Consider the following 24,311-nt stretch of genomic DNA (forward strand, 5'->3'; position numbering starts at 1 on the left):
GGATGATGAGAATGTTCTAGAAGTAGAGGGTAGTGATGGTTATACAACCTTGTGAATATACTACTGCACACCTTAACATGGTGAATTTTATGGTACGTAAATTACATCTCAGTAACATTAAAAAAAAAAAAAAAAAAAAAGCAACAGCAGATGGTTGCTGGAGGAGGCTGAGCTTAAATACCCCTGGTTACACTTTCTCCTTTCCTTGTATTTACTGGAAGGAGAAGGATTTGTCCTGAGACAAATAGTTTTTTCATCTTCAGAAATTCCTGACAAGCTACAACCCTGTCAAGGCATGAAAAATTTGATTAGTGCTGACTTGGTACACAGTCTATTAATTAGTACTTAAATAATTGCATGTTGCCTCTGTGGCATGATTTACAATTACATGCATGCTTTGATCTTTCTCATCACAGGCAGCACTGAGGAGTGAAGGAATATTTGGGAGGATCAGAAACTTGGTCCTGATTTTGTCATCAACCAGGACCTTGATGACTTCAAGGGAGTCCTCAAGCCCTGGGTTTCTGTTTTCTCAACTCTAACATGAGGGGCTAGATGCATCTGGTTTATGTTGCATCTCCATGATGGTTTAGTTCATCTCCATGATCTTGTGAATTTCAGATGTTGAAAATCTTCAGAACAGCCCTGAAAGATGAACAGGTAGGAGTTATTGTCTATATTTTACCCATGAGGTAACTAATGACCTGGGAATTTACAGGGCTCATTTGCTTTTGAACCAGTACCAGAAATGAGTTCATCTGAATTCTAGTCCCAAACTCTTAGCATGAGAGAAATGTGGACCTTTCGTTCCAGGAGTTTAGCATATAGGAGGTATTCGGCTGGTAAGGGATTAAGGCAAGATTATAGGTTCTTGAGAAACATAAGCAACAGACACAAGAACGTCAGAAAGGGCCACTGTGACTCGGGTCATGGCTGCTGATGGAGCTAGTAAGTCAGAAGAAGTTGTTTGCTGAGAAGTTTGCATTCTCTAGAGCCCAAGTGGGTGTTGCCAGGAAACCCTGAGTTTTCCAACTTGGCAATCAGTGCACAACTGAGTTTTTATAGGAAATTGCCCAGCTCTTTGGAAATTTTATGTGGTATAAATATGGTTTTGAAATTCTATATATTAGCTTAGCAAAAGGCGGGAACATTTTGGAACCCATGGATTTAGGAGATCTGCTGGCATTGCTATTATAATTACTTTCAGCAGAATTGTACACTGTGACATTATATTGCTCAAAATGATTCAATTTTCTAATCTTTGAGACTTCTTAAAAAGAAATGAACCCCAAGTAGAGTGAAGGTGGACTGCAAAAAATAGCTTGTTCTGAATGAAAAAAATTCATTCTTGGCTCTGCATCTAACAAACTGGCTGTGTGTCCTCAGACAATTCACTTAATGTCTCAGATCCTCAACTTCTTCAACTGCAAATAAAGGGGTTAGAGGAGATCATCTTTAAGGCCCAACTCAACTCTAACATACTATGATTGGATACAATATACTTGTCCACATTCTTTTATCTAGCATTTGGGGATTTCTGCTTTTCCATCCTTTACAAATAGAACCTTTCACTGTCACACTCATTCTTCCTTGTCCTAAAAACAGAAAGCCCAGGCACAGTCTGATGCCACTTCTGAGGGCTATAGCAGGTGGCACCTAGTGTCTCTAAGTAACTATGTACATTCCTATGGAAAGTTATCTCACAGAACCTGACCTTGTCTATAAAGACAGTAAGGTATAATGATTAAAAGAATAGGCTCTAAAGTCAGGCAGACCTGGGTAAATCTGCCACCTGCTAGAGAGCTTGGGCAAGCAAGTTCACCATGCCTGGTACCTAGCGAGTGCTGTGGGCCTCTATTCTGGAGGGACAGCAGGGCCTTACGAAACCAGCATGAGATGGTAAATGCCTTGCAGGCTGGATTTTCAAGAGGAAATGCCACCTTTTTCTCCAACATCTCTGGCAAAATTGCTAACCAAAAGGTACCAGGCCCAGCTAGTTATGAAGGGGATGGAAGTGATCTCTATCCAAGGGAAGAACATTTGATTTGAGATTTAAAGGAGTTGCTTAGATTCTTATGAAGTAATAGAGGAAGAGAAGAGGCAAAGACAGAGAAGGGGATGGATGAGAATAAAGAACAAGAAAAGAAGCAGTCGGAGACAAATGAGAAGGTTAAAGCTGATAATTTTTACTTTATGATCAAAGGAATTTCTAACAAATTCTAACCATTTTATCAAGAAGAAACAAATTCACTAACTTATATTTCTGCTTCAAGAAATGCATGGGCATTTTCTTTGCATGTGAAGTTTGTTTAAAAATCAGGCATTGAATGCTTTTTAAAAAATACCTAGATCTATTCTGGACATGCACATTCCAATTGATAGATAGATCAAAGTGTCTGATTTTCTTACTGGTAACTTGGCAGCAGTTGCTGGTGGCTTCATATGAACCTATCAGCTGCTGTGGGATGGCAGAGCAGCTAAGAGTCCAAGACTAGTCTACGCAGGCCTGCAGCTCCCACATTCTGATGAATCAAAGCCACAGCAAGTTCCTAAAATGTGGGCACTGGATCCAGATGATTTTGGTTCAAATTTTCATTTCATTATTTCCTAGATGTGTGACTTATGGCAATTACTTACTTCTCTAAGGCTCACTTTCCACATCTGTAAAATAGGGCTGATGACAGTATTTGCTTCATAAGATTGAGGATTGAATGAGATAATGCACTTAGCTCAATACTCACCCATAAATTTTTTTTTTTTTTTTTTTTTTTTTTTTAAGACAGAGTTTTGCTCTGTTGCCCAGGCTGGAGTGCAGTGGTGCGATCTCAGCTCACTGAAATCTCTACCTCCCAGGTTCAAGCAATTCTGCTTCAGCCTCCTGTGGAACTGGGATTACAGGCACACGCCAGTACTCCTGGCTAATTTGTTTTGAATTTTTAATAGAGACAGGGTTTTACCATGTTAGTCAGGCTGGTCTCAAACTCCTGACCTCAAGTAGTCCACCCACCTCAGCCTCCCAAAGGGCTTGGATTACAGGCGTGAGCCACCACACCCAGCCAACAATATTCAATACATACTCAATTACTATGTTCTTTTTCTGGGAACTCTAGAATGTAGGATGTTATGATTGGTCCCAAGTTCAAAGATACAGGCAAGTAAGTATAATATAAGAGTGTAGATACAGATTTTGTAGGATATATGCGATGGCCTCTGTCCCATATCAATTTAATACCTATTTTCCAGAAGATAATATCCCAGAAGATATCCCTTGAAATCCCAGAAGATAAAAAAAGAATTTTTTTTCTAACAATTAGAAACATGATCTAAAAAACTACCAAAGGTATATTCATTCAGCCATGCAAATTGAAAAACCATAGCAATCATTCTATTTGTTTGGTCACAGTTTAGAAGAGGAAATTTGCTATAAGAAAAATAAATACAAACAAATACACAAAAAAAGTTGAATGCCACCTGCAGAAGAAGCACCAATCCAACTATTTTACCCTGCCTACCTTCACCATATTTCTCATAATTGCCTATGAAAAGTAGTTGCCATTCATTGTACCAGGCAGTGAGCTAAGTGCTTTATGGACCCTGCCTCATTTAACTGTCCCCAGAGCCCTATGAGTAGGCATGTTAGTGCCATGCTCATGTCACGGATGAGGAGATATGCCAGGTCAGAGAGGCGAGTTGGGGTTCACACGCAGCAGACTTGCTCCAGGGCCTGTGTTCTCGACACTGCATTGTGCTGCTTCTGATCTGGATTGTCAAATCTTAGCACTCAGCACTCCTGGTTTGGGTAGAAGGGAATGGGCCCAGAGGTGCTGAGAATGCATGTCGTGTACACCTAGGGTGGAAGTTGGAACAGAGAGTATGTAAAGAGCCTGGGCTAAGACTGAAGCCAGCATGATGAAAACCAAACTCAAGCAGTTTTGTTTTTAAAAACCAAGAGTAGTAGTAAAGTAGAAATGTAAATCTCAGTTATCTCATCATACCACCCCATAGGTGCTTCCAGTAGTTACTTCAGAGCTACCAAACATATATCTGAAATAACGGTACTCTGCATATACTTGAGTTCTCTTCCCCAGCTTGACACTCCAAGGAGTCAGGTGTTCTCTGGGCCAGATCATTTCCCCACAAACATTGCAATATGCCTAGCCTTCTCATTATATGGATGAAATGTCATCATATGGATGAAAAATGGGATTATTTTATCATTTGACTCTTCTCTCTAGGATTCAAGTGCTTTTATTTATAGACTTTCATGATTTAACCAATTCACCCGAGAAGTAGGAAGAGGGCAGCTTTATTATTTTCAAACTGTGGACTGAGAAATTGAGATATGCAGAAAGAAATAAAGCTGCTCTGCAATTTGGAAAACCATCTGTGATGCTATAAAAACGTCTCACTGTACTCTCGACCACATAAATCACTATTTTTATTGCTTCTCTCTGGATGAGATGTGGCTTAATTTGAGAGAGCTGTTTATCATTTGGCAAGCTAAAAGAACCTAATTTCAAGTCTCCATTCTAGTGGGTGGTAAGAATAAAGGGAATTTTCTTTGAGGGAAGAGGAAATGATAAGAATAGGAAGGAAACAGTTAGATCTAAAAAAATCGATTTTGAAACCCTTTGGATAATCATGGATTTAATTTGCCCAAGCATGGTTGCGGGGTCACATGGATTGGGTTTGAATTCTAAGCCACCATTATGACCACTCACTTAATGTTTCTTCCTACCACTCCCGTTCTACAGTGAGCCCATGACTAAGATGACAACAGCTTAATTGAGTTGGTGCATAATATGGTTTGGCTCTGTGTCCCCACCCAAATCTCGTGTTAAACTGTAATCTCAAGTGTTGGACATGGGACTTGGTGGGAGGTGATTGGATCATGAGGATGATTTCTAATGGTTTAGCACCATCCCCATAGTGCTGCCTCATGATAGAGTTCTCAGGTGATCTGGTTGTTTGAAAACATGTAACACTTCCCCTGCCTTTCTCCTGCTGGCCATGTGAAGGTGTGCCGGTTTCTCCTTTACAACTTCTGCCTTGATTGTAAGTTTCCTGAGGCCTTCCTAAAAGCAGAAGCCTTTACAGCCCACAGAACTGTGAGCTGATTAAACATCTTTCTTTATAACCTACCCAGTCTCAGGTAGTTCTTTATAGCAATGCAAGAACAGACTAATGAAGAAAATTGGTACCAGAGAAGTGAGGCCTTGCTACAAAGATACCTGAAAAAGTGGAAGCAGCTTTGGAACTGAATAATGGACAAAGGGTGGAATAGTTTGGAAAGCTCAGAAGACGACAGGAAGATGAGGAAATGTTTGGAACTTCCTAGAGACTTGTTTAATGGTTTTGACCAAAATGCTCATAGTGATATGGGCAGAGATGGCCAGGTTGATGAGGTCTCAGATAGAGATGAGGAACTTATTGGGAACTGGAGGAAAGGTCACTCTTGCTATGGTTTAGCAAAGAGACTGGTGGCACTGTGCTCCTGCTCTAGGGATCTGTTCAACTTTGACCTTGAGATAAATGATTTAGGATATCTGGCAGAAGAAATTTCTAAGCATCAAAGTGCTCAAGATCTGGCCTGGCTGCTTCCAAAAGCCTAACTCATCTGCATAAACAGAGAAATGACCTGAAACTGGAACTTATATATTGAAAAGGGAGGCAGAGCATAAAAGATTGGAAAATTTGCAGCCTGGTCATATGGTAGAAAAGAAAAACTCATTTTTCTGGAGAGAAATTAAAGCCTGATACATAAGTAAAGAGGAGCCAAATACTAACAGTCAGGACAACAGGGAAAATGCCTATGAGGCATTTCAGAGATCTTTGGGGCAGCCCCTCCCATCACAGGCCTGGAGATCTGGGAGGGAAAAATGGTTTCATGGGGCCAGGCCCAGGGCTCTGCTGCTTTGTGCAGCCTTGGGACATGGTGCCCTGCATCCCATCTGCTCCAGTTCCAGCTGTGGCTAAAAGGGCCCCAGATACTTGTCAGACTGCTGCTCCAGAGGGTGCCAGCCACAAGCCTTGGTGGCTTCCATATGCTGTTAAGCCTGCAAGTACAAAGAGGGTAAGAGTTGAGGCTTGGGAACCTCCACCTAGGTTTCAGGCGATGTATGGAAAGGCCTGGATGTCCAGGCAGGGGTCTCCTGCAGGTGCAGACCATTCATGGAGAATCTCTAATAGGGCAGTGCAAAGGGAAAATGTGGGGTTGGAGCCCCCACACAGAGTTCCCAGTGGGGCACTGCCTAGTGGAGCTGTGAGAAGAAGGTCATCATCCTCCAGACCCCAGAATGGTAGATCCACTGACAGCTTGCACCATGAAACTGGAAAAATCACAGGCACTCAACATCAGTCCATGAAAGAAGCCACAGAGGATGTACCCTGCAGAGCCACAGAAGCAGAGCTGCCCAAGGCCTTGGGAGCTCACTCCTTGCATCAGTGTGGCCTGGATGTGAGACACAGAGTCAAAGAAGATTATTTTGGAGCTTTAATATTTAATGACTGCCCAGCTGGGTTTCAGACTTGCATGGGACCTGTAGCCTCTTTGTTGTGACTGAGTTCTCCTTTCTGGAAAGGGAGTATTTACCTAATGCCTGTACCCCCATTGTATCTTGGAAGTAGCTAACTTTTGTTTTTGATTTACAGGCTCATAGGTGGAAGAGACTTGCCTTGTCTCAGATGAGACTTTGGACTTGGACTTTTGAGTTAATTCTGGAATGAGGGGGACCGTTGAGAAGGGATGATTATATGTTACAATGTCAGAGGATATGAGATTTGGGAGGGGCCAAGGGTGGAATGGTATGGTTGGGCTCTGTGTCCCTACCCAAATCTCATGTTGCATTGTGATCCCGAGTGTTGGAGTGGGGGTTTGGAGGGAGGTGATTGGATCATAGGGGTGGTTTCTAATGGTTTAGCACCACTCCCCCAGTGCTGTCTCATGATGGAATTCTCAGGAAATCTGTTTGTTTGAAAGTGTGTAGCATCTCCTTTGCCCCCTCTTGCTGGTCATGGCCTGTTTCCCCTTCACCTTCTGCCGTGATTGTAAGTTTCCTGAAGCCTCCCCCAGAAGCAGAAGCCTATAGAGCCCACAGGAACCATGAGCTGCTTAAACATCTTTTCTTTATAAATTGCCTAGTTTCAGGTAGTTCTTTATGGCAATGTAAGAATGGACTAAGAGCACATCACTAGGGTAGCACAAAGCAGAGGGCCCAGAACCAGAGGAGAGATAAGCAGCTCATTTTTTTCATCTTTCTCAATGTTTCTTGCTCCCTCTATGTTGTTCTCATCCATTTTTCATTTCATCCCATTTCCTCTTTTTTCCTTTTCATTTCCTCATTCTGGGACAGCAAGAGGTCATGTTCTTGCTGCCAACAGTTTCGACATATTCAGTAGTCGTGACAGCCACAAAGCCAGGGCTGGACCTGTATAGAGGTCTGATCTGCAACAGGAGGGAGTCTGTAGTGTGCAGCAGGTCTACAGCTGTCACTTAGATCCCAAGCTGCCTCTTCACTTTTAATTTTGCTCACAGTGGCTTTTGTCAAAGGCAATTTAAAAATTCAGGGCTAGGTAGTCTAATCTGTCAATCTTGTCTTTACTTTATGGTTTCCAGGTTTGTGTCTTACTTAGGAGGGCCTTCCCAATGCTAAAATTATGTATGTAAACAGATATACCACAATTGCCTAAACAGAAATTTGGGCAAGCTGGCACATTTGAAACACGGCTGTCTCCTAAAATTTGGAATGTGTGAATAGCATGCATATGCTTGGACTCTAAGATTTACTTTCTCAGGAAAAATCCTTCTAGCTCCCTCACTCACTGCCTCTGCCTCCTAGCTCCACCCTAGCCATTTCACCTTATGGTCGGGGAACATTCAGTTGCTAGGGCCAGAAACCCACTCAGAATAACTTAAGTAAATGGGAATTACTTGCACAGTGATAAGGGAATACTATGAAACCCAGTTTGAAGAATTGCACCTGGATCACTGAAGGGCTAGAGTCTGGAGTGGCTCTTCCTCCTCCCTTTCTCTCAGTTATCTTTGTGTCTGCTCCATCCTCTCCCCCCAGTCAAGCATACTCTTAGCACATGACCTTAAATGACTGTGTAACTCAGTCCTTGAGCCCACAGAATCTTGTGAGTCTAGCACTCACAGACAACAAATGCCCTCAGGCTTTCTGTGTCCCAACTCCAAGTTCTAGATAAAGATGTCTGATTGGTTACAGTGGGTCATGTCTAAAGTGGGTCTACTCCCAGTTCAATTATTGGTGGCCAGGGCCATGAGCCACATGGTTGCCCCTTGGGGCAGTGGGCAAGGTAAAGTTCACAAAGACGATGTGGTGGGGAAGAAATGACCACTGTAACTCTGTGGTCTGGTTCCCACACCCATATTGTGATTTTTGCTCCCCTTCAAGTTTGCCCTTGATGTTGTCTCTAACTGAATTCTGTTTTCTCCCATGGTTAGATTTATACCAGATCCAGGACCTTTTAGGAAGGGCTGTGGTCCTGTCCCCTGGGCGAAGCTCTGATCTAAGACTGCTCCCTCATGGAAATTAAGAAGGGGAAAGCCTAGGCTAAAGATAGAGAAGGATGAGTCATTCCAGCAGCCATGGCGAAAAGGACTCCTGGAGACACAGGGACTGTTTATGTGGCCACTCACCATCATGCAGGCCCCCAGTGGGGGCGAGGTGAGGAAGGACACAGAAAGGCTGCTCAAGTGCATTTCTGGTTTTGCTTCCTACTGCAAACGACTCTTGTCATATGACTGGGAGAGTGTGGTGGTGGCAATAAGCAGAAAAAGTTGAGTCTAAGAGTTGCTTTCTGAATTCTCTTATTAGGATCAATGTAGTCTAAAAAAGTTGACTTTTGAGAAAATAAATCTTTTCTGTTTTCTGCAGCCAGACTAAGGATTTAGTGGTGAATGGTAGGTGGGAACGTGGTGGGACTCTGACTGGTTATACCGTCTCTGTGAGGCTCAATTCTTTTATCTCTAAAAGAGAGAACTGTCTACCTGGTGAGAGAAGATCTTTTGGGAGCCCACTAAAGTCTAACATAATGTTATTATACAGTAAGTTCTCACTTAATGGCATTGATAGGTTCTTGGAAACTACAACTTTAAGCAAAATGACATATAACAAAAGCATTTTTTTCTCATTAATGTTATAACAAAACGTTAAAGGAAGTGACATTATTTATGAACCTGCTGAATGTTGTTTTGCTTAAAGTTACAGATTCCAAGAACCTATTGATGACATTAAGTGATGACTTACTCTACTAGTATCATTTATAACTTACAAAAATGACTTAATTAATATACCACGAAATACGCAGATTTCATGTTAGAGACCAGATAAATATGAATATTTTGTTAAAATGTCTGTCTTCTCCACTTTACCAATCTTCACCAACCTCCTCCCTCCAGAATATAAAATGCCTCGTCAACATGAGAGAACAGCAGGAAGCACCAATTTGTGGTAATCCTCTGAATGGAGGAGGCTGTTACATAACCACAAAGGCACAAAGCTGCAGTTTTGAGAACATCTTCCCACGCCGGTTCTAAGCATTGACCTCAGCTATGGTTGCTAATACAGGAATCAGCACTGGTGACTTTTGAGCTATCAATCATCCTTTCCTAACACATGATTCTTTTGGAAAAATATGTGAGATTGGAGATTACCTGTGATGGTTTGGATTTAGATTTTGCCTTAAGGTTCAGGTAATGGTAAACAGGCAGGAGTTTAATAGGAATTAAGGTTATTTGATAATTCCTGGACCACTGCAGATAGAAAGGGTTGGCAATTTTGTCATTTGGACTGCCTCTGATTGAAGGCGCAGGCCTGTTTCACAAAGTGGTGAAACATGAACATAGCTGTATCTGCATCAAAGTGAGTGGTAAACCAGGTTAATAGTGTTGATAAACATGTTCATTTTACAGGAAACACAAACACGAATCACTTGTTCTTACTTTTCTTTTACAGTGGTCTCAAATAGTCAAGACCCCCTGTTGGGAGGAGCTTCTATTCCTGCTCCGTGGAAAACATAGGCGTGCCAGATGCCCGGAAGATCAGAGGCTCACATTCAGGTGGAGCACCCTGGTTCTTCTCATCAGAATCGACTAGAGAGATGGGCTCCCTCTCCATCCCTACCCAGGGGCATCGGTCAAGCTGAAAGCAAAGACAATCCATTGCCCCCAGGGGAACTGGTCTTACTCTAAATCAGGGGCCTGCAAACTGTTTCTGTGAAGGTCAGGATAGTACATTTTTTTGCCTGTGTGGGCCTTCCAGTCTGTCTCAGTTACTCAACTCTGTGATTTTGAGCAACCATTAGACAGTATGTAAATGAATGAGCATGGCCCCATCTGGCCCTCCACCCACAGGCCATAGTTTGCTGACTCCTGCAAGAGTAAAACCCTTTATGAACTAGAGAGTTCCATGCTTGAACATGGGTCCAGAAAATACGGGAAGGCAAACCTCACGCATTTGTGGTTGTGTGCCTCCTAAGTGCTTTGTGTCACTGTTGGCTTCCAGTTCCTAGGAAGGGCCTTGGGAACCAACCATATGTTGACTCAGGGAGAAAAGGACTTTTGGGAGTGAGAGTCAGAGAATGGGTACCACGTACCCTTCAGAGCCCTCAGCTTTCAGAGTGACAGAGTAACAGATCATAGTCGACTAAATTCTCTGGCTTAAAGCATGGAGCCACACTTACCCTGCCAGGCTGGGGCCCCGGTTCTTGGACGTGGCTCGCAGTAGCCGTGAGGAATGGGCATGTGGCTAATACAGGAGAAAGAATGCTAGGTGGCACTTGGTCAGCAACTTTCCAATATCATGTTTCTTAATTGTATCACCCAATGTGTATTATCATCCTGTCTTAAAGAAAAGAAATATGAGCCTCTCCTGCCAGACAGAAAGTTCCATGCAGCAGAAGCATGACTTTGGCATTATGGCAGACAGAGAAGTGTCCTTTTCTTGTGCCTTTCCTTCAACCGGCCTGATCCCAGCTCTGCTCAGCAGTGACCCATGCTCTCTTGACCACTTGTCTCCAGCAGACCTGTAATTTGTCCACTTTACTCCGTCCTGGGCTGCTGGAACTACCCCCTGTTTGGGGCTTCTCCTCCAGGGGTTCACCCAAGTTTAGAAAAGCAGTAAAATAGCCAGCATGCAGACCAGCCTATCCTTTTAATGAATGTCTTTGAAGCTACCATGTTCTAAAACATTTTCAGCATGTTTTGAAGCTTTTTTATTATTACTATAGGGAACACTCTGAAACTAATGCTATGGTTATGAGGAACTCAGAGTCATCCCCAATATGATTCCATTTCCCAACAAGTTCAAGAAACAGAATCCAGGCACGTAGTATATGAACAATGCCAAAAGATGCAACCAATACAGCGAAACTTCATGGTGTTAGAGACATGAAGGAGGTCGGAAATTACCCTCTAAGTTTGTTCTTTTAGCTCATTATTTACTTTTAAAGTACTGCTTGTGCAGAACCCAAGGACAGCTGCACATTTATTGCACATTTATATTCACTGCCTCCTGATGACATTAAATGTAAATGCCTGCAGCAGGGTATTGGTAAACTGTCCAGGGGAAGCACGAATTAGAAAAAATACAAAATAGGCTTCCCTGAGCCCATGAATTTACCATATCAAGAATATGTAAGATACATTAATTAGTTCATTAGTAGGCTTCAAGACCTTGCAGATGGTGGGGAAGGTGGGGGCGGGGGGTGGGCAGGCACTACTGACTCAAAAGTTATTGTGCGTGGGACACTTTGCCAAACTCTGAGGCCTGTGTGGGTTGAGGCACATATGTTGGGGCCTCCATCAGGACTGGGTAGAGGCCAGGGCAGGACACAGTGGTCTGGAGCTGAGGAGTACAACACGCAACTCCACAGGAGCCTCAGAGTTGAGTACGTGTGCAGGGTAGTTTGTTGGGGCAATGTGCATCTGTCTGAGAGTCTTCTACAGCTGAGAGCCTGGGGTCCCCAAGGAAATAGGGTGATGCCAGCGGGGAAGAGCCAAAAATGCTAATCGGCCTTCAAAATTCAGCATACACTGGGGATATCATGATTCCAAGCAGAGAAGCTAAAAGAAATGCAGTTCACCAAGGCATGGAGTTCAGGTGCCTTGTCCCAGGACCTATGTAGCATTGAGACTTCCCTGAGGTCCTTTAAATGATGCAATTATCAAGCCTCTTTTGAAGATCTTTTTTAAATGCTTTTTCTTGTTGCATTGTCTTTTTGTTTTCAAGGAAATATAGGTTCTTTGGTGAACTGTTTTATAACTACAGCATTGGCTGTAAGGAGGTGTTCATATTCTCTTAGTGTAATAACATCAAAAAGCTGAAAGAAGTCAGAGATCTCTGGGAGGGTAATGGCTTCAGAATATGCCCCTCAGGCTGCCATAGATCTGACACCCCAGAAACATTTGGAAGACAGACCGGAGTTAGATTCCATAACTCAGGCTATGTGGCCTACCTGCTGGGGCTCCTATGGCCTTCCCTACCTCCACTCCCCAAGTTGTGGCAGAAGAGCCCCTTCCAAATTGTCCTGGGTCTGATTAACCTCAGTATGTTAGAAGGCAGGGGGTTGTCAAAGGCCAGGATATTCTTTGCTGTCTCTCATTGTGCTGAAGTTGTTGAAGCCTGGAGTACCAGCTAGGATTTCAGACAGCTTGGAGAATGTCCCTTCTGGTTCTCCAACGGGGCCTCTTATTTGATGGGTAGCTGAGAAAGAGGAAGGCAAGGGGGCTTTAGATCTTCTGGAAATCTTGATTCTTCAGAGTTGATTGACTCATCTCTTCCCTGAAGTCAGCGACAGGCAAATTCACAATTTTACTCAATGCTTACAAATTCCAACAGAGGTGAATAGCTCAAAAATGGCCAGTATTCTGGGCTAGAACCTGATGAAAGAAAGAGATATAGAAGGAAAACAGTGTCCTGCCACAAAGTAGCAAAGACACATTGACTTGGTGTCAACACACTTATACTTAAAGCTTGGTTCTGCCACTTACAATGAAGTGACCTCCTGCTAGTTGTTAACTTCTCTGAGTCTCAATTTGCTCATCCATAAAAATAATGCCTCAGCATTGCCGTGAAGGCTTCCTATAAAGTGACCAGCAGGCAGCTAGACATAGTAAGTGGTTGGTGCAAAGTAGCTGCTGCTGGGATGCTTAGGTTTCGTTCTGTTTAAGCACTCATCTAGAACTGATGTGCTATTACATCTATTTGACTGTCCTGTGAACAAAAGATAAATTGTTTCCTAGGAGTATTTTATTTTTCTAAGCTAAACACTTGGTGCATAGCAGCTTACCACTTGCATTTAATTTTCTTTTTTTGTATAAAATAAACAGAAAAACCAGTTCTTTTTTTGGCAGAATTTAATCATTGAACCTATTTTTAAAATGCTCTTTGTGTACTTTCTTTCCTTTTTAGAAAATTCCTTTTGATATTTAGGAACATGTTTAATTTTGTTCTAATGGCTACCTTTGTAGGACTCTTTATTACCTTTAAAAATTTTTTTTAATCTTTTACCCTCTGGTCTGTCAGTTTTAAATGGTATCTTTTGGGTCCCTATTACTTACAGTGTAAACTCAATGATCTTATTCTACTTCCTTCTTTCTTACCCACTTCTCCCATTTTAAAAATTGTACTATTTCTATTCTGTTAGAAAATTCAATGTTTAACTACCATTCTTATATCCATATCTCCAACCTTGTATTAGTCCTAGATCTATATATGAAATGCCCACCTTCAATCCTCCTGCTGAAGTGTCCGCAGTCAGCTCTTAGTTGAATAAAGTACAATTAATTCTGCAGTGGATTCGTCAGGAAGGGCATGTGGGCAGAGTATTCTTGTGTTCTTGCATCTTCAAAACTGTTTTTCTATATCATTAATATTTGAAGAACAGCTCGGCTAGATATAAAGTTCTTGACTTGCATTTTCTCAAGCTTCTCAAAGTGCGCTTCACTCACGTCTTGCTTTGTATGTTGTTGTTGAGAAATCCAATGTCAGTCGAATCCTCTTCTCCTTTCAAGCTATTTTATGTTTCCTCCAAAAGGCCATATGGATTCCTTTCTTTCTCTTTAAAGCTTGGCAGTTCTAGGATATGGCTCTGATATAATCATGCCAGGTCAACTTTTTCAAGAGAACCCTTTCACTTGTAGATTCAATTCCTGATTTATTTCCAGAAAGTTTTCTCGGATTATAATTTTAAATAATAGCTATATTCCATTGTTTAGCTCTCCTCGTCCAAGAACTCCAGTTGGACGTCCTTGGCCGGTCTTCCACTTCAATCACTTTCCTCTGACCTTTTTCACTTCTGTCTTTACCTCCCTTTTGCTCTCTCGTTGTTTTCCTGCTTTTCTTCAATGCCTTTTATTAAATTTCCATTTAAATTTATTCTCCCTTGGGTCTCATAATTTTGTCTACATTTCTGGTATGATTTTGCCATTTTCTTTGATATTCTTCCTATGTTCAATGACTATCATTTCATTTCTTCCTTTTCTTCTTTCTTGATCCATTAGTGTTGCTGAGATTTATATTTCTGATTCAGTTTTATATTTTGGATTCTTTTTATATATCTCCAAACTCTATTCTGAGGAAAATTAATTTTTGTGGGAGTATTATGTTACAATTTTCCTCAGCTCATGGTTCCCCCCACCACACCCCGCCCCTGAGGTGAGGGAGTATTTTCTTCAGTTGAGTTACCTGGGTTCACTTTTTACAACAATTTTATTTGGATATGATTGCTGTTTTTCTGTGCCTCTTCATTCTGTGGAGAGAGCTCCTCGTGTGACAGCAGCATCTCCTTTGAGTTCTGCCCTTTTCTGTGAAGTTTCTTTTATGGAAGATGTCGATGGTGAAGTTAGGAAGAAAAAGAAAGGGACTACTGTGTCTTTTTTCCTAGAAATATTAATTTTATCTTTTCTTCTTTCTTTCCTTTCACGGCTGTTTCACCAAGGAATACCTCCACTTCTCTGTATCTCATTCTCCCTAAGAAGCAGTGCTTCTCCAGGGCTGCCACTTCTGGGCCTCACACATTTCAAATCTTTTGCCTGCAGCTGGTGGTGTGAACTGTCAAGTTCCAAATTGTGTAGAGCCTTTCTTAACTTAGTTGGGCTTTCTTTTGAGAGTATGCATACCTTATGTAAGTCCTTAATGCCCTCTACTGTTTTTGATATCATTCTTTTTTTTTTTTTTTGAGACGGAGTCTCGCTTTGTCGCTCAGGCTGGAGTGCAGTGGCGAGATCTCTGCTCACTGCAAGCTCCGCCTCCCGGGTTCACACTGTTCTCCTGCCTCAGCCTCCAAGTAGCTGGGACTACAGGCGCGCACCACCATGCCCAGCTAATTTTTTGTATTTTTAGTAGAGATGGGGTTTCACCTTGTTAGCCAGGATGGTCTCGATCTCCTGACCTCGTGATCCGCCTGCCTCGGAAGTGCTGGGATTACAGGTGTGAGCCACCGCGCCCGGCCTATACCATTCTTTAATACTTCCCTACTTCACTTTCATACCCATAGGCTTGAAGCAGTAGGCAAAAGGTAACTGTTAGAATATGGTGCATTTTTCTACTTGCTGATAATTTACAGCTTGTAGTATTCTCCAATTCTTAGTAACCCTAAAGCCATAATGTTATTTTCTATTTTCACTCTATTTATTTGAAGGGTTTTGTAAGTTGCATGGGGAGATTTGAAGTCAAGCAGCTGCCATCATTTTCCATTCGTGTTTGGTGTTCATTGAACTTCTTGGATTTCCATGTTGATATTTTTCATCAAATTTGGAAAAAATTTTGACTGCATAGTTTTTCAAAACTTTTTTTTATCACAATCTCTCTTCTTTTTCTATCTCAAATCTTTTTCTCCTCTTTTTCTGGGGACTTTAATTACATTAATATTTGAATGCTTAATACCATTTCACAGATAACAGAGACTACCTCTAGCCTTTTTTCTCTTAGCTTTAGTTTGGATAGTTTCTACTACTCTGTCTTCAGGTTCACTGATCCTTTCTTTTGCAGTGTCCACTCTGCTGCTAAGCCCATCCAGTGAACTTTTTATTTTAGATATTTTATTATTATTATCATATTCATTTCTCTACTGAGAATATCCATTTGTTTACTCATTATCTTTATCTTTTTATTTAAACCTGTAAACATATGCATAATGGCTGTTTTAAAGTCTGTGTCTATTAATTCCAACATCTCTGGGTCTGTTTCTATTTTTTGTTAATTTTTTTCCTGGCTATAGGTAACATTTTGCTACTACTTCACATAACTAGTAATTTCTGATTGTGTGCTGGTTATTGTAAATTCTTGAAACTTCCTTCTCTTGGCTCCTGTGACACAATGATCTCTGGGTTTTCCTACTACTTCTTTGGAATTCTGTTCATCTTATTTAATACTCATTATCCTCTACTTGATATCCAAATGTCAGAGATCCTCATGGCTCAATCTTACATTTTATCTTGTCTCACACTATATTTTCTCTTTAGGCAGTCTCATCTACACCCTATGCTTCAATCACCACCTATACACTCATGATTCAAAACCATATAAATTCAGCTGAGACCTCTTCTCTGACTAACTCCAGACTAATTGCTACTTGTTTCAATAACACATCTATCTCACTGTGTCCAGAACCAATATTGTGATTTCTGTGGCCTGCCTACATGTGCAAACACACACACACACATACATACATATACACGCAATGAAATAGGGAACTTCTTCTAGTGATATAAATTTCAGTGAATTATACCACCATCACTTCAATTATGCATGTTTGAAATATAGGCACCTTGACACTTCTCTCTTCCTCATCCCCCATATACATTCCATCTTGAAATTGTGTTGATTTTATACTTCCACTTCTCTCCATTGCCATCTCTCTCTGCCACTATCCAGTTTTTAGCTCCCAACACCTCTCACCTGCATTATGAAATAGCTCCAAATTTATTGTGCACATCTAATCTCGCCCTGCTACAATCCATTCTCCAAATCATTGCCGGCATTACATTTTTGAAATGCAAATCTAATTCATTCTCTCTCTCTCTCTGTATTTGTATCTCTCTGTCTACATACACACACACAGAGACACATACAGTTTTAAAGAAGTCTACAATTGTTGTCCATTGCTTTTTGGATGAAAACAAAAATCATTAACATGGGCTGGTCCCTACCTGACTCATGTTACCATGCTTTCCTTACTGTCTCCTATCCCTCTCTGTTGTCTTGGTCCTATCTGTTCTGGATTTCCGGGAGCACATCTGCCTCTGGTCTTTGCCTGTGCTATTCCATCTGCATTAAATGCTCCTTCGTCTCCTCATCACCTCCTCCAAACCTGAAATTAATTGTCGTTTTCTGGGGGAGGCCTTCCCTGAATTCCTTGGCCAGTCAATCTCACACTTATACTCACACTGGCACAATGTACCTCTCATTTGTAGTCCCTATAACATTTGTAATTTCACATTTATTTCCATGATTCTTTCATTCAGGTATGACACCCCTACTGAATTATAACTGTCATGAAACTAAGGATTGTGTCTGTTTTGGCACGCTCATATTTCCAGTATTAATCATAGTGTCGATGTTCAATAAATATTTGTTGAATCAGTGAATAATGAATAAAAAGTACTCCTCCACGATTCTTTTTTATACTCATGCTTAGCTCTCACTCTACGTTTCTAACAAATGGCCTAAGCAGAGGAGTATGGTAAAGGGGCTGTTAAGGCAGCGAGAAAATCAAGGAACACAGAAACCAGAGTCAGTTGGTTCTTTGCCCTTAGGATTCTCAGAAGAAATTTTTGTTTCTGCCTTACAAAATGAAGCTGGAATATTAAAACTGATCTTTTGGTCCCTGGAAGATGAAGTACAAACCATCATCAAAAAGCATCTACTGTTGGGACTGGTGGCTCACTTTGTCCTTCCCTCCTGTAAGCCATGAGAAGGAATCAAAATGATTCCGTCATCAAGGGCATTACAAATCCTGGATCTTCACCTCATTTTTAATGCTTCACGTCTAGCACAAGCACTTTCATTTTCAAGGCATTCCATACTATATTGTCTAGCCCCTGGCTGGGCTGGGATATAATTATCTTGGTGGAATAGGATCAGCATGTGTAAGAGCGGGATATTGTTGAGCACTGTATTGAAAAGAGTAACCCTGGGGAGGTGAGGGTGATTATTAAGACCAACTCTGAAGCAATGACTGGTGACCAGAAATGAGTTGATGTCGGAAATTTCTACAGAGATGGTGGTAGCTTAGAAAGGTGAAAATCCAGTAAATAGTCTGGGAGTTAAAAACTCAAGTAAGGGATACAAGGGATGATTCAGAAATTATGTGTACTAGAAAAGGCAGATGTCAGGGGTAGAAATATATCACCAGGCAAGTGAGGCCAAGGACATGCCCATCTGGAACACAAGGCAGAATCTCTTCAGTAAGTTGGCTTTATGGGTTTTAGTCGTTTTTGTCCATTCCTGATGCTCGTGTGATATTTTCTCTTTCTGTTTCTTGGGTGAATTTTGGTATCTCAAACACATACAAGGAGAAAGACAGAACAGAAGTTCTTAGGTAGTTTTTTGGTAATAGAAGTTCTTAGATTTTTTTTTTTTTTTTTGGTAAGGAAGAAAAATACTGGGAGAGATTGATCGTTCCTTATACAAAGGCCTTCATTCCTCATGAAAATAGAACTTTCAGTCAAGAATTTGGTCCTTTAAAAAGGAAAAAGGAAGAAAAGAAAGCATGAGCTCTATCCCTCTTTTGACTAAATACTGCCATTGACTTTCCTGTTTGGAACTAAAGGCTGTCTCTTGTTCCACAGGTCAAATGCATGCTTTTTAAAATGCCACTTGCCCCCTTGGGTTCCCCATTCTCAGTAGAAAAACAAAATGGTCAGTAATTTATTTCGACATGCAAACTTAGCTGAACCTTTTTTTTTTGGTGATTTAACCCCACAGATGTAAAGTGAAAGAGTTCCCGAAAAGCAAGTGAGAGCCATGAGATTACTACAAGTCTGTGAGCACATTTTTTTCAAGGCTTACAGAATCCCAGAGCTTGCCCTTGCTTCAGGAAAAAAGAACTGGTTGACACCTAACAGGTTTTAAGCCATGAGAAGCTGAGGCCCGTTGTGAGGAGGGCACGAGCAGCGGGGCCAGGCCACATACCGTGCGTCACCCACCTCCTACCTCACCACCCCCGCTGAGACGTCTGCTGGGTGGGAGGAGGCTCATTGCCAGAGAACAGTCTGGTGTTTTCTGTTCCTGCTGCAGGAAGTCCCCCTTCTCCTGCCACCCCCACAGCTCCTCAGCCTGGAAACCACTTTTAGAGAGGAGAAGGGAAGCAAAGCTTTCAAAAGCACATACCTGTGGGGTTTGAAGGGAGGGGCCCCTTGTTCGAGTATTTCTCCCCCAAACTTGAAAGGACACTTCAGATTCATTAATTTTAGTTTTTGATGTTTCTTCAGTAATTAAGAAGCCACTAAGAAAAATTGACCCTGGGAAGACAAATTCCTGAAGCTGAGTCAGATACAGCCAGCTCTTACCACACCACCTGACCGTCAGTTCCCTCTGACCTCATCTCTTCCAACCTCCTCTCTGTCTGACTCAGCAGTGGCCACACAGGCCTCCCTGCTGATTCGAGAATGGCTCCCACCTGAGGCCTTGGGCCCCCCTTGTTTTTGCCCCCGCTTACCCATCTGGCTTCCCCCTCATGGCTTCCAAGGCTCTGCTCAGAGAGCATCCTGTCAGACTGAACTTTCCTGGCCACGCTGAGTATATCTTTCCCCTATTTCATTTTCCTTCGTGGCACCTTTTACCACCTAATACGTTCAATGGGTCTATGTTTGTTTATAGTAAGTCTCACATGACTAGAATGCAAGATCCATGCCAGAAGAGACTTTCTGCTCTACCCTTGGAACATAGTGGGTGTTCAAAAAATATTCAAGTGCTCGCTTCAGCAGCACATGTACTAAAATTGAAACGATACAGAGAATATTAGCATGGTCCCTTCATAAGGATGACATGCAAATTTATGCAGCATTCCATAATTTAGAGAAATGCAAATTAAAACCACAATGAGCTAACATCTCACACCAGTCAGAATGGCTATTATTAAAAAGACAGAAAATAATAGATGCTGGTGAGGCTGCAGAGAAAAGGGAAAGCTTATACGCTATTAGTGGAAACACAAACTAGTTCAGCCACTGTGGAAAAGAGTTTGGAGATTTCTCAAGGAACTCAAAATAGAACAACCATTTGACCCAGCAATACCACTACTGAGTATATACCCAAAGGAAAATAATTCATTCTATCTTAAAGACACATGTGCTCATATGTTCATTGCAGGACCATTCACAATAGCAAGGACATGGAATCGACGTAAGAGCCCATCAACAGTGGATTGGATAGAGAAAATGAGGTACAAATACACCATGGAATACTATGCAGCCATAAAAAAGAATGAAATCCTGTCCTTTCAGCAACATGGGTGGAGCTGGAGGGCATTATGACCTCCATAAATGACCTAATGTAAGAACCTAAAACAAAATATTGCATGTTATCACTTGTAAGTGGAGGCTAAACATTGAAGACACATAATAATGAAGATGGGAACAATAGGCACTGGGGATCACTAGATGGGGAAGGAAGGGAGCGGGGTCATGGGCTGAAGTGCCACCTGTTGGGTCCTATACTTATGCCCTGGGTGATGGGATCACTGGGATCCCAAGCCTCAGGATCATGCAATTTACTCATGTAATAAACTTGCAGGTGTACCCTATAATCTATGATAAAAATTGACATTAAAACATAAATAAAATCATGAGTACTGTTTCCAAAAATATATTTTAAGAAAGAAGGAAGGAGAGAGGGATGGAGAGATGGAGGAAGACTAAAGGAAGGGTCATGGCCCTGAGAGAATACAGCACAGGCTAGGGGTGAAATACAGAGTGAGATGGGAACTGAATGGGGTCTCTGAAACTAGACATGGAAGACACCAAAAGAAACATTCCTACGTCATCTTTCCCTGTGCCTGGGATAATTTACTCCTGGATGGTAAAGATATGTCTCAGTTTCGTCTGTGTTAAATTAACCTGGACGATGTTACAAGCTGGCATTGCTTCATAAGCTTGACCTTAGGTTTCAAATAGGACCTTGTTCATTGCTTAATGACCAAGTCACAAAGTTGCAAAATGATATTGGCCCACAGCCATGTTATTGCAAACACGGCAATGACTGGCCAAAACCAGGTGTGCTCCTTACATTTCTGCCCAGGTGATACTCTCAGAGAGCTCCTCGCCATGAGAACTGTCACTCTCCCAGTGCCAGGAGCCAGGACAATTATGGGGCTTTCCCTATTGTGTGTTCTTGCTGCCAACCAACTCCCAGGCCTAGGCTTCTGAGAAAGAGTGTAGGCACACAAGCTGCAGATCCCTCCTCCCTTTATCCTCTCTCCCCTTCCCCAAACCCACAGTAGCTTCTGCCATAGTGCTTATTCTTTTGACCTGTTCTGATCTGCCTCCTAACTATTCCTCAGCACATTTAGGAAGATAGGTCTTCCCTGACCCCCAATCTGAGGTCTAGAGGCCCTTCTGCTTTGCATCTTCCCTCCTCCCCGGTGCCCTAGACCAGCCCAGCGGCAGCCCCTGCTGCCTCTGAAGCCCTCTCCCAGTGCTAACTGATGGGAACCCCATGGACTCCTGTCTGCTATACAAATGAAACAGACTTTCTTCAGAACCAACCCCAGCTGCCCTACTGAAGCTAGTTGCCACAGTGATTTTCAGTCTCATACTAGATTCTGATCTATTCTCTTGCCCACCTTTGGTGCTGCAGAATGGATCATCTTGTCTTATACCCAAGTCATCATTAAAATTTATAGAAAAGGAGAGAATTAAAAAAAAAAATACTAAAAAATCACTTTGCACACGTATACCTCAGAAAGCCTTTGGCCTAATGATAATGTGTGACAGTAAGGCAAATAACCAAAAAAATATAATTTTTACATTTATTTCCTTGAGTGGGCTCAGTTGCACATATATGAATCTGACCAGGGTCCTGATCACTTCCTGCTCCCAAAGACCATCCCTTGAGCCTGTAAGATCCAAAGTCAACTCAGTGAATTAATGTGCAAGTCTAGCCTGAGCCAGTGAGACATGGTTCCCTCTGAGATGCCAGGAAAGGACCTAGGGCTTCCCTGGGCTCATGCCCTTGGGTGAACCATGGCCTGGTCTGGCCTTTTAGAGGTTGTGCAAGACCAGCCTCTGTGATCTGCAAAGGCCCTGAGTGCCAGACATCGTCTCCAACACTGACCTAGATCCAGTGCCATCATGACAAGAAAGTCTCCTCTACTTTAACCTTTACTTGAAAGGAAACTTTGAAATGACCAATCCACATTATTTTGTTTGTTTGTTTCTGCTTTCCACATGTTCCTGTCTGTAAAACCAACCTCCTCTTCTTGGCTCATCAGAACACTTATTCTATTGTATGGAATAAAGTGCTGCCCAATTATAGAATCAAAAATATAGTAAATTAATGTTTTTTCATATATATTTGAAAGTTTTTATTGATGCATAATAATTATACATACTTATGGGGTATGTGTGATATCTTGATACAGCCATAGGATGTGTAATGATCAAATCAGGGTATTTAGGATATCCATCGCCTTGAACATGTATCCTTTCTTTCAGCTAGGAACATTTCAAATCTTCTCTTCTAGCTATTTTGAAACATACAATGTTTTCGTTAACTATAGTCACCCTACTGTGAGGCTGAATACTAGCACTTATTCCATCTATCTAACTGTATGTTTGTATCTATTAACCAACCTCTCTTCATCCCACACACCCTTCATAGCCTCTAGTAGCTACCATTCTTTTCTCTACCTCCATGAGATCCATCTTTTTAGCTCCCACATATGAGAAAGAATATGCAATGTTTGTCTTTCGGTGCCTGGCTGATTTTACTTAACAAAATGCCCTTCAATTCCATACATGTTCCTGCAAATGACAGAATTTCATTTTTTCTTATGGCTTAATAGTATTCCATTGTGTGTGTGTGTGTGTGTGTGTAAGTGTGTATCACATTTACTTTATCCATTCATCTGTTGATGGACACTTAGACTGATACTGTATCTTGGCTATTGTGAATAGTGCTGCAATAAACATGGGAGTACAGTCTCCCTTTGATATAATGATTTTTTTCCTTTGGATAAATACCCAGTTGTGGGATTTCTGGATCATATGGTACTTCTATTTTTAATGTTTTGAAAAACTTCCATATTGTTTTCTATAATGGCTATACTGATAAATGAATTTAATAAGGTTGCAGAATACAAAATCAACATACATAAATCAATAGCATTTCTATGTACCAATAATTAACTTGCTGAAGAAGAAATCAAGAAAGTAATCCCATTTATAATAGCTATAAAAATTAATTGTCTAGGAATAAATTTAATCAAATTTAATAAATTCTTTCTCATGAAAGAAATTGAAGAAGACACAAATAGAAAGACATTCCATGCTCATGAATTGGAAGAAATAATATTGTTAAAATGACCCTACTACCCAAAGTAATCTACAGATTCAATCTCTATCAAAATACCGATAACATTCTTCACAGAAATAGAAAAATAATCCTAAAGTTTATATGGAACTACAAAACACCACAAATAGCCAAGCAATACTGAGTAGAAAGAACAAAGTGGTAGGCATCACACAATCTGACTTCAAAATATACTACAAAGCTATAATAACCAAAATGGCATGTTATTTGGTGTAAAAAGACATATAGACTACTGAAACAGAATAGAGAACCCAGAAATAAATCCACATATTTATAGCAAACTATTTTCAACATATTTATTTTCAACAAAGTTACCAAGAACATACACTGGGGAAAAAATACTCTCTTCAATATATGGTGTTGGAAAAACTGGACATCCATGTCCAGAAGAATGAAATTGGATCCCTATCTCTTATCATATACAAAAATCAACACAACATGGATTAAAGACATAAATGTAAGATCGGAAACTATAACACTACTAGAGGAAAACACAGGAGAAATGCTTCAGGACCTTGGTCTAGGCAAAGATTTTATGGCTAAGACCTCAAAAGCACAGGGAACAATTAAGATCTTTAAACCAAATTTGTTGTAATTTTGTCTTATGACACTAGCAATACAAGTGAATTTAGAACCATTTGTCTGGTCACTTACTGTAGAATTAACTACCTTCAAAACGTGTAATGACTTTACTGCTTAATCCCTTATCATTTTTTTATGGCCAGGGATACTGTGGGCCAGGTATTCAATAAGGAC

The 24,311-nt window shown here is 41.2% G+C and overlaps 1 non-coding gene across 1 annotated transcript; it reads left to right on the forward strand.

Moving 5' to 3' along the window:
* Nucleotides 1-19,935: 19,935 nt before the first annotated feature.
* Nucleotides 19,936-20,042, forward strand: LOC116270486. Its single transcript, XR_004178513.1, has one exon. It is a non-coding gene; the product is annotated as a U6 spliceosomal RNA (small nuclear RNA).
* Nucleotides 20,043-24,311: the final 4,269 nt, after the last annotated feature.

This window comes from Papio anubis, chromosome 14 (genome assembly GCF_008728515.1).
Source record: "Papio anubis isolate 15944 chromosome 14, Panubis1.0, whole genome shotgun sequence".
Classification (NCBI taxonomy): domain Eukaryota; kingdom Metazoa; phylum Chordata; class Mammalia; order Primates; family Cercopithecidae; genus Papio; species Papio anubis.